This window comes from Triticum aestivum, chromosome 1D (genome assembly GCF_018294505.1).
Source record: "Triticum aestivum cultivar Chinese Spring chromosome 1D, IWGSC CS RefSeq v2.1, whole genome shotgun sequence".
NCBI classification, from domain to species: domain Eukaryota; kingdom Viridiplantae; phylum Streptophyta; class Magnoliopsida; order Poales; family Poaceae; genus Triticum; species Triticum aestivum.
In genome coordinates this window covers 372,125,696-372,137,092 of record NC_057796.1, presented here as the reverse complement: position 1 = coordinate 372,137,092, position 11,397 = coordinate 372,125,696, and positions in this window count along the sequence as shown.

The window sequence follows — 11,397 nt, the reverse complement described above, 5'->3', positions numbered from 1 at the left end:
ATCCCGCCGGCCATCACCGCCGCCGCGCCTCCGGCGCCGCCCCTCTTCTCCACCGCCTCCCTCCGGCTTCACCTCCTCCCCACGGCCGCCGCCTCGTCGCCTCCTCTTCCTCCCGCCGGCGAGCGCCATCGTCGAGCTCGAGCCAGCCCTCGATCCGATCTGGTAGTTACTGTTCCCGTTGACTTCCCGAGCCCTGTGATTTTTCCAAGTTTTTGCATTTTGTTATTATATGCCTCTGTTCGTGATGCCATAATTCCGTGCATGTAGCTCCGATTCGCGCGTGTAATATGTCAAATTATTCGTCTCGTGATACTCTTCATTTTGTTAAATTGCACCATGTTCATTAGAGGTCATCTTGATGCCCAAAACTCTGTTGGAAGAGGGCTAGTTGCTGTTATTCTCTGGTTCTTGACAGAACTTGGAGATTTGTCATTTTTGTATCATTTAATCTGTGCATCTTATGAGCATAAGCTCTACATGTATTTTGAAGTATGCCATGCCATCTTTCCAGTGATTTAGTCCATGTATTTTTGTGATCTCTGTGGTGACTAGCACAAGCATGCAAAGTAGGCCCCGTAATATTTCTGATTTCAGGGACAGTGATTTCTCTAAGTCCTTGTCTGCTGTAATTTTTTTGCCATGTAAACTTGATGCTACAGAGAGATCCATGCATATTTTTGAGATGTTCAGTAAGGTTGTTTTGTAGCTATAGTTGCAATTGATCCATTCCTGCAATTGCTTGCAATTATGGAGTGCCATAGCATGACTCAATCTTGCTCTACTTTTGCTATAAATATTTCTGGCAAATTCTTAACATGATATGCAATCTTGCCAAGCTTATTGTAGTTGATCCATACATGCTATGCAATTGTTCTTGCCATGGTTAGCTTCATAAACATGCCATATTGCTGTAGGTATGCTTGGTTTGTAGTGCATTGCTCTGTAGTGAGTGCATCAAGCTCACAAAGAGGCCTACATATTAATATTTCTGCCATGCTCTGTTTTCTGCCAAGTCTGAAACCTGATAACGAAACTTGCTATGTTTACATGCTTGCCGTCATATCTTCTGGTTCTTTTTGGCTTATGGTCAGTAAGGGACTTTGTCATGTGCATTTAGTAGAACACTGCCATGCCTTGTTTTGCTATTTTAAGTTCCTGTAGCATGTTGATTTCGTGCTCCGAACATTGCTACCTGATGCTGATTTCTACCATGTCCAGTTTTTCACTAAGTCTGTGAACCTGTAATCTTTTGCACTTTTGCCATGCTTGTTTGAGCTTGATATGTTGTGAACTAGCCATAGCTCAGTGTTCATCTTTTGTCAAGCATCTCCTGTAGTTTACTGTCATGTGCTTTGTTGCTATGTTGGGGTGCTGTAGCATTGTTGCTTGTTGCATTTTGAGTGCTATCTTGCTGTTTATCGCAGTTTAGTGTCATTCTTGTTTTGCTTGCCATTTGCAAACCGTGCATCCGATTCCGGTGATCTTTATATCGATTTCGACCGAAATCATCTCATCTTTCCAGTGGTATGCTTGGTTTGCCAAGTTACTGGCATGTTCATCATTTTCCTTCCGGAGCACGCATATGCATCGCATATCATATCTTGCATATCATACATGTTTTGCATCATGTTGCTTGTGCATTTCTCGTTGTTGATTGTGGTTCCGTTTGTTTGTGTTCTTGTCTTGCGTAGAGCCGGGAGACGAGTTCGTGAACGGGGAACCTGTCGAGTACGCTTACGAGGATCAAGCTTTCGACAACTCTGAGAATCTTGCAGGCAAGATGACCATCCCTCGAAATCACTTCCATCTTTGCTTTGCTAGTTGTTCGCTCTATTGCCATGCTCCGCTACCTATCACTTGTTATATCATGTCTCCCATTTTGCCATGTCAGCCTCTAACCATCCTTTCCTAGCAAACCGTTGATTGGCTATGTTACCGCTTTTGCTCAGCCCCTCTTATAGCGTTGCTAGTTGTAGGTGAAGTTGAAGTTTGTTCCATGTCGGAACATGGATATGTTGGGATATCACAATATCTCTTATTTAATTAATGCATCTATATATTTGGTAAAGGGTGGAAGGCTCGGCCTTATGCCTGGTGTTTTGTTCCACTCTTGCCGCCCTAGTTACTGTTATACTGGAATTATGTTCCTTGAGTTTGCGTTCCTTACACGGTCGGGTGATTTATGGGACCCCCTTGACAGTTCGCCTTGAATAAAACTCCTCCAGCAAGGCCCAACTTTGGTTTTACTATTTGCCGCCTAAGCCTTTTTCCCCCGGGTTTTCGCGAGCCCGAGGGTCATCTTATTTTAACCCCCCCGGGCCAGTGCTCCTTCGAGTGTTGGTCCGAACTGAGCAGACTGCGGGGCCCCTTCCTGGAAACTCGATGTCTGGTTTTACTCGTAGGATGTCTCATTCGGTGTGCCCTGAAAACTAGATATGTGCAGCTCCTATCGGGATTTGTCGGCACATTCGGGTGGCTTTGCTGGTCTTGTTTTACCATTGTCGAGATGTCTTGTAAACCGGGATTCCGAGACTGATCGGGTCTTTCCGGGAGAAGGTTTATCCTTCGTTGACCGTGAGAGCTTATGATGGGCTAAGTTGGGACACCCCTGCAGGGTATTATCTTTCGAAAGTCGTGCCCGCGGTTATGAGGCAGATGGGAATTTGTTAATGTCCGGTTGTAGATAACTTGTCACTTGACCCAATTAAAATACATCAACTGCGTGTGTAGCCGTGATGGTCTCTTCTGGGCGGAGTCCGGGAGGTGAACACGGTCTGAGTTATGTATGACGTAAGTAGGTGTTCAGGATCACTTCTTGGTCATTGCTAGATGACGTCCGTTCCGTTGCTTCTCTTCTCGCTCTCATTTGCGCAAGTTAGCCACCATATATGCTTATTGCCGCTGCAGCTCCACATAATAACACCATCCTTTCCTACAAGCTTAAATAGTCTTGATCTCGCGGGTGTGAGATTGCTGAGTCCCCGTGACTCACAGATTCTACCAAAACAGTTGCAGGTGCCGACGATGCCAGTGCAGATGATGGCGTCGATCTCAAGTGGGAGTTCGACGAGGAACGTGGTCGTTACTATGTGTCTTTTCCTGATGATCAGTAGTGGAGCCCAGTTGGGACGATCGGGGATCTAGCATTTGGGGTTGTCTTATTTTCATCTGGATTTTGACCGTAGTCAGTCTATATGATTGTATTTTGGATGATGTATGATGATATTTATGTATTGTGTGAAGTGGCGATTGTAAGCCAACTCTTTATCCCATTCTTGTTCATTACATGGGATTGTGTGAAGATGACCCTTCTTGCGACAAAACCACTATGCGGTTATGCCTCTAAGTCGTGCCTCGATACGTGGGAGATATAGCCGCATCGTGGGCGTTACAGGCCTTGGGCCATCAAGCCTCGAAGCGGAAGCCAGAGAACTTTTGGTTGCAGAAGTTCTTCAGAATAAGTGGGCAGTGATCAGAGATTTCCGTGGAGCCAGCAAGCAGCTGACAACTGGGAGAGAGCTCTTCCCATTCCTTTGAGAAGAGGACCTTGTCGATCTTTGTGTGCGTAGAGTGGAGCCACTCGCTGGACCAAGTGTATCGGCGACCAATGAGAGGCAACTCTTTGAGGTTCAGATTGTCAATGGCGGCCCGGAACCGTCGCAGCATCGCAAGGTTGACATTCCCATTGCTCTTTTCATTCATTCTGCTAATGAGGTTGAAGTCGCCCATGATCAGCCACTCCTGCTTACACAAAGGTTGTAGTGCGCGCATTTCCTCGAGGAAGAGGATCTTGTCAGCATCTTCTTGAGGTCCATAGACACCGGTTAAAGACCAAACGGCATTGGAGGCGAGTTCAGTAACAAGCACTGTGACTGAGTAAGCACCAGCAAGCAATGGTTGAGGGGTGATGGTGTAATGATCAGAAGAGGCAGCAATGAGAACGCCACCACGGGTTCCCAGCGCCGGCAAAAAGGCAAAATTGTTGAAGAAGCTAACACCTAAAGTTTTAGAGACAATAGCATTGGTGATGAGAGACAGTTTTGTTTCCTGCAAGCATACAAGGTTGCATCTGTGGTTGGAGGCCAACTCTCGCACAATAGATCTTCTAGCCGGGTTGTTCAAACCCCTGATGTTCCAACTCAAACAGGAGCCATTAATGGCAGAAACTGAAGACGACTAGGCAGACTAACACTGACAGAGAACAGGGGAACAGAGAGGGGATACACTGAAGATGGGTTCAGAGGTGAAGATGCAGCAGGCATGAGGGAGTCTTGAGGCAGCAAGAGCATGACCACAATCCGGACCAGTACCCCTAGGAGGTCACCATCGCGGCTGACCTTGCTGCCGTCGGCACGGCCGACGATGCCTTCTTTCTGACGGCTGCGCCTCCTTTCCTTGTAGCAGACACCAGCGAGGTGACTGCATCGATGAAGTTTGGGGGCAGCAGGCGACCGTAGAGCTCCTTGTAGCGCTGGATGTCGGCGTTGGAGGCCGTCGAATCCGGCGGCAGCTGGCCGGATTTCTTCAGGAGGACGACCTGGATCTTGTCAAGGGTGGCCATGCCATGCGTGGGCTTGGCCGCGAGGCTCGCCTGGAGTCGTTGGTGGCCATCTGGTGGGGAGGTGCAACAGTTGGCGGCGATGATGGGAGGATGGCCAGAGGAGGTGGTGTCGGGTGTGTCGGCGTGGTCATCAGCGGCGGCGTAGTAGGGCAGGTGAACGTGGCGATGAAGTGGTCGAGTTGTTCCTCCTGTCTTGTGCGTGTCGTTGCAGGCTGCAAGTGACCCGTGAAGCCCACCACGAGTTCGTCGAGGCCTGGTAGGAGGCCCGAGTGGTTGGTGGCTGCGGCGTCCCGGCCCAACAGTGCCTCGCAATCCTGGGCCGATGGAGCATCAAGGTGTACGAGAGGCTCGGAGGACGCGCCCAGACCAAGCGATATGCCACTGGGGTCCTCTCCCATGTGTAGCAGCGAGGTGAGGTTGTCGTCTGCACACACGGTCAGCGCGGGTGCAGGGGAGGCAGGAGCAGCAGGTGCAGTGTCCTGGCCGACCAGCTTGTCTTCATGTACAAGCATAGGGGTGGGGACAAGGGCCACCATTGCAGGAGACACGAGAAGAGAAACTGGCTCTGAACCCAGCTCGGATCGGTTTGGATCAGACGCCCAGTATTCCCCAGCGGGCATGCCCACAGCCACCGAGGCATGCAGAGCTCCTGTAGCTAGGCCAGAGGAAGGGGGCCCGCCTACCAGACCGACAACACCGTTAGTCGTGGCCATCCCAGACGGAGATGAGCAGTCGCCGTGAGAAGAGCTTCCGTGTCCACCCGACACAGCCAGCGTCGCCCCGCCCGATGGAGCAAGGCCGTCATGGTGACGGCGCCCACCGTGAGCACCACCCTCGCCCCCATTGCCTGAGGCGCCGGAAGAGTGACCGTAGCCGCCGGCCGATGGTGGCTGCTGCCGGCCGGACGACTCGCCACCCCATCGGCCGCCACCGTTGCCGCCATGCCCGCCGGCAGGCCCGTCCCGGTCACCTCCACCCCCAAAGTTCAGGCGGGAGTGGGCCGAGACCCTAGGGGTGCGTGGGGGGAAGGTGCTGTCAACGAACTTCCGGTGCCAGTTGTAGCGCCATTTGACCACACCATCGTCAAGGGGAGAGGGCAAGATTCCACTGAAGCCGCTGCTGATGCTCTTGTTGCTGTCGGGGCTGGCCGGGCGAACGAAATGGTCGTGGACCCAGTCGAGGTGGATGATGATGGGGTAGTCCAGTAAGGAGACCGGCGCGAAGTGGCGGCGCACCGCCGGCGTGCCCACCATGAACTGACGATGGAAGTCAAGCGACGAGGGGTTGCAAGGCTCCTCCACCCAGAGTCTACCTCTTGTGGCGATCTTGGACACGTCGTCCACCCACGCCCAAGCGCAACAGCAGTCCGACTCCTGGTCCGTGTATACCTCTTCGTCGATGGATTCGACGATGGCCGTGGGGGGCAGCAACTCCTTGACATCAGGGATGGACCAAGCATGTCTCGGGGCGCCCTCCAGACAGACGCGGACCTTGTACGACAGACGGACCACACTGGCCCCAGCGCGACGAGACCAGGCGGTAAGGCGCAGGGTGGCGCCGCCGATCCACAACAGAGCAGGGTTACGCAGGGCTTTGCTCTTGAAGCGAGGATCAGAGAACCTGATGAGGAAGTCGCCAGGGGAGAAGAGTGACACGTGCATCTGGGTTCGCGGGAGGCCGAACTGGAGGGAGGCAGCCATGGAGACGTCGTGGACGGTGAACTCCGGGCGGTTTCCCAGCACCGTCGCGATGACTGCGTGCCGCTCGAAGTCGGATTCCGCCGCCGCCCGCGCTGGCTTCCAGGGGATGGAGGCCGTGACCATGGTGGGGCGGCAACGAGCATCAGCGGCCGGCGCAGCCATCTTGGTAGCGGCAGTTGTGGTCTGCTGGGCGGCGGGGGGCGACGGAGGCGGTGGGGATTGGGGGAGGGGAGGAGGGGAGGGTGGTGGGAGGGGAGGGAGGGAAGGGGCGGCGCTGTCCCTGACTTTCTTGCAGCTATGGGAGGTGTGGCCGGAGCGGGAGCACAGGAGGTAGGTTGGTGGGTTGCAGCAGGAGGCGACGCGGTGGTGAGGTGAGAGGCAGCAGAAGCAGGAGCGAGCGGCCTTCGTCTTAAAGAGATGCTGGATGTGCGTCAAGGGGAGCTGGGAGGGAGCACGCGGGATCCTTCCAACATGGCGCGGCAGGCCATGGCGGTTTTCTCTCCACCAGTAGGGCCGGCGCACCTGCTGCCATCCACCACCGCATTGAAGTTCGGCAGCAGGAGAGGCGGGGGTGGGTGCGTCATTAACCGCGCCCTGCAGCGGTCCAGTCACCACTGAGCGGAGCCGCGGTGCGGCAGGGGGCGGCGGTACCGGGGACGAGAGCAGCGCTTGGAGGAAGGGGGTGGTGCAGCGAGCTGCTGACGGTGGCGGGGTGCCAGGCGGTGGTGGGGGGAGGAAGCAGGAGGAGGAGGGAGGGGTCGGCAAGAGGCCGGCCATCGTTGGGTGGGTATGTATTGACACATATATATTACAGTTGAACGGCCAAATCGATCAATGAGCGACCAAGTCGGAGAAGAGGCGAGACGGGAGCGGACTAGGTCAACGTCCGGCACCCCTGCCGGTGACGAGTGGTCCGACTGCATCGACGCCACCCATCTCTCCCGCCACCTCTCCAAACGTCGAGGAAATTGACTATTTATTATTAAGTTTGTCGGACTACAAAGTTGATTTTTTCTTGACAAAAAATGGCTAGGGACTAGATTGTGAGAGATGAATAGTGCTAGTGAAAAGAAGAAGATCCCGCGTACACACGTCGTATACATGTACAGGTATAAGGATGATGATTGGCCCATAACTATCTACTCGTACATCGCTCAACGCCTCCATCTATACCTAGCCGTCGCAACTCATCAGGCAGCGCCGCCGCCTCCTCAACCCTAGGCGACGAATTCATCAATTGGTGCCCCGGCCGCCAGCCGCCGGCAAGTCAGGTCCCCAGTAGTTCCTAATGTTCAGGCGAACATCCAGCGCCGCTCACAATTCTTCGACGCTGTTTCTAATCTTTCCTTTGTCAAAGGTAAAAAAACAATGAACATCGTTGCACCTAAGAAAGGATCGTAGCAAATCCTACAGAAAAATAGGATGAAACGTGGGTCCACCTCGTGAGGAAAACACGGAGAGGCGATTGAGGTGATTGCCAGGCGATCGGCTCGAGCGCTAGGGTTAGGGTTTTTCGAGCGGTGGTGGTGAGGTTCCGGTGGCACGTACGGGGGCGACGGCGCTTCCTACCGTGCGGATCGGGGTGCAGTTTCTCTCTCTTCGGAGGAGGGAACCATGGCGGAGAGACTGAAGAGCGGCGCGACGACGGCGCAGAGTTCAGCGACGGCTCCTAAGGCGGCGGCGGCGCAGAGACCGGCAATACAAAAAGAGACGGTAACTCCGGGACCGTTGACACAAAAGGCGACGGCGGCTTCAGGGATGAGGACGCCACTGGGCACACAGAGCAGGAGCGCCTCCGTGTCTCCTGCAGATGGCAAAGTGTCAGCGGAGGCGGCTGGTCTAACTGCAAGATTGGGAGGGCTAGTTCTGACAGAGAAGGAGGCCACGGGGTTCGTGTTCAAGGACTCAGATCAGGAACAGCCACGGGCGGCGAAGTGGTCGGCAATCGGGAAGGCGTTCACTCCAAGGCTAATGAACAAGCGTGCAATAGAGAATTCCATTTCCATGCCAAGGGCCTGGGGCCTTCATAGGGAAGCTCAGTTCAAGATCATTGGAAGGAATATGTTTATGGTGAAATTTGGAAGTGAAGGTGACTGGAAACACGCCCTAAACAATGGTCCCTGGCAGTTTGATTTCAACGTTCTTGTGCTTAAAGATTATGATGGTGCAACTAGGCCGTCGGAGATGACGTTTGATACAGTGGAGGTTTGGGTCCGGGTTGCAGATTTACCATTGAACAAACACTCAAAGGAGTTTGGTGAGGCTCTAGGGAATTGGTTGGGCGAATCAGTTTGTGTGGATGTAGAGAAGGACGGTTCTGCAAAAGGCTTGGATTTGCGATTCAGGGTTAAGCTTTCAGTCTTTGAGCCGTTGGTGAGAGGATTCTATCTAAAGAAAGCAGAAGACGATCTAGAACAAACCTGGTTTGATTTTACGTACGAAAAGATCCCGCACTTCTGCTTTGATTGTGGCCGGCTAGTGCATAGTGCGATTGGTTGTGTCCCGCCGGTGGAATCTGATCAACAGTGGGGCGAATGGCTCAGGGCCTCGCCAGGGCGTTCCTGGTTGATGAAAGAGGGCTCCCACCGTGCGGCATCTAGTGGTGCTAACAGCTTTGGTAGTGTGAGGTCTAGTGAGGGTGATATGAACATGAGGAGGACGGGATCAGTACGTGATCTACCCACTAAACGCAATCTGCAAAGGGAGCTTAATAAACCGGCTGACTCTCGCACTGGCGGGGGCGACAAAGGGGACTATGGGGACGTCACTAGTCCCAACAAACAGCGGCACGGGCCGGCTGAACCACAGGGAAAGGATCTCCGGGAGGCATTAGAACAGAAGCGGGAGCAGGATATGCGTTTTGAGTTGTGACAGCGACAGATGAAAAAGCAGGCTGAGTTACGATCTAGCTACAGACAATATGGCTCTTGGGATCATGGTGGTGGCGGAAGCTCTAGTCAGTACAGAGAGAGAGAGAGAGCGTAAGAAAGGCCCTTATGTGAGGAAACCACGGCCAGGGTATGATGAACATCGCCTGTCCAGAAGCCCAAAGCACGAAATAACTGAGGAGAGGAAGAGAAGGCCGAAGCAGCACTGGGTGGCTAAGGGGGACCCGGACAGGCAAGTGAGTAATGATACCTTCATTCGCGACACAAGGCAGAAAACGTCTACAGTGTTTGATCGTATCTCTGAGCACAACGACACATCGGCGGACCCTGCGAGGCAGGGCCGCCGGTCATAATGAATATCCTGGCCTGGAACTGTCGGGGACTGGGGTTGGACTCGACAGTGGGCGAACTACGAGACCTGATTAGGTCCCACAACCCAGCGGTGGTGTTCTTATGCGAAACAAAAAAGAAGGCGAGAGCAATGGAGAGGCTGAAATGGAGCTTGGGGTTCACGTCAGGAGTAGCGGTGGACTGCGAGGGCCGTAGTGGCGGTCTGGCTTTATGGTGGAGAGACCATGTGCAAGTAACGGTGAGGCCGTGGTGCCAATACTTTATCGATGCAGAAGTGGTGTGTGAGGGGAAGACTTGTATAATCACTGGATTCTACGGGGAACCTCGAACAGAATTAAGGAAAAGATCCTGGGATGCAATTCGTTATCTCCGAGCACAAGATGACCATCCGTGGATTTGTTTGGGCGATTTTAATGAAGCTTTGTTTCAGACGGACCAGCGTGGTGGTAACCCTAGGAGTTTTACGCAAATGGAAGACTTCCGTGACTGCTTGGCCGACTGCGGCTTGGCAGATTTAGGCTTCTCTGGTTACCCCTATACTTGGGATAATAAAAGGGATGGGCAGGAAAACATTCAGGTTCGTCTTGATCGTGCTACATGCAATGATGACTTTTTGGCCATGTTTCCTGAGACAAGGGTGGAGCATATTCTTACTGAGGAGTCAGACCATCAAGCTCTCCTAGTTCACGCGGTGGAGACTGCTCCACGACGTGGTCAAGGGGGTGAGAGACAATTCAGGTACGAGGAAGCATGGACGCGACATGACCAATATGAGAGCATGATAGCAGAAGCATGGGAAGCGGCAGGCACGGGCGAACGAGGTCTTGCGGCGGCGTGGGACAGACTGGGCTCTATGGCGGGATCAATGCAACATTGGGCCAGGGAAGTCTTTGGCTCAATCAGGAGACAAATATCAAAACTGAAAACGCAGCTTCTCGAAGCAAAAAATAGAGCCCTGCTGACCGGCACCTCACTGGAGGTCCGAGAGCTGGAGGAGCAACTCCGGGAAATCTATGCTAGGGACGAAGTTATGTATAGGCAAAGATCTCGAGTAGACTGGCTACGAGCGGGCGATCAAAATACGCAATACTTTCAGAACAGAGCATCACATAGGAAAAGGAAGAACACAGTGAGGGCATTGAAACGAGATGATGGTTCCTTCTGCAGGGTTGATGAGGAGATGCGTAGTATGGCGGCTGCTTTTTATGAACAACTTTTTGCTTCAGATGGCTCACGAGGGGCAAATGTGTTGCTGCAGAATATTGAGTGCCTTGTTACAAATGATATGAATGAGCTGCTGGTTTCCCCTATCTCTGATGAGGAAATTGAGAAGGCTCTTTTTTAGATGGGGCCTACGAAGGCGCCGGGTCCAGATGGGCTACCGACTCTCTTCTATCAACGACACTGGTCGTTGGTCCGTGATGATGTATGCCAGGCGGTTAAGGACTTTTTGAATGGTGTCGCGGCGCCGGACGGTTTCAATGCAACAGTTATTGTCATGATCCCAAAGTGCAACTCGCCAGAGTTGTTGTCACAATTTAGGCCTATTAGTCTCTGCAATGTTCTATACAAGATTGCGACAAAGGTTTTGGCTAATCGGTTAAAAGGTATTTTACCAATTCTTATTTCTGAGGAGCAGAGTGCATTTGTCCCTGGCAGGTTGATTACTGACAATGTCTTAGTGGCGTATGAGTGTGTTCACGCAATTCGCAAGAGGAAGAGAAAGAAACCGTTCTGTGCAGTCAAGTTAGATATGATGAAGGCGTATGACAGGGTGGAATGGGTTTTTCTTCAGCGGATGATGGAACGTTTTGGCTTTGCACCAGGGTGGGTTTCGATGATAATGAGGTGTGTAACGTCGGCAAACTTCTCAGTAAAGCTTAATGGTGGTTTGTCG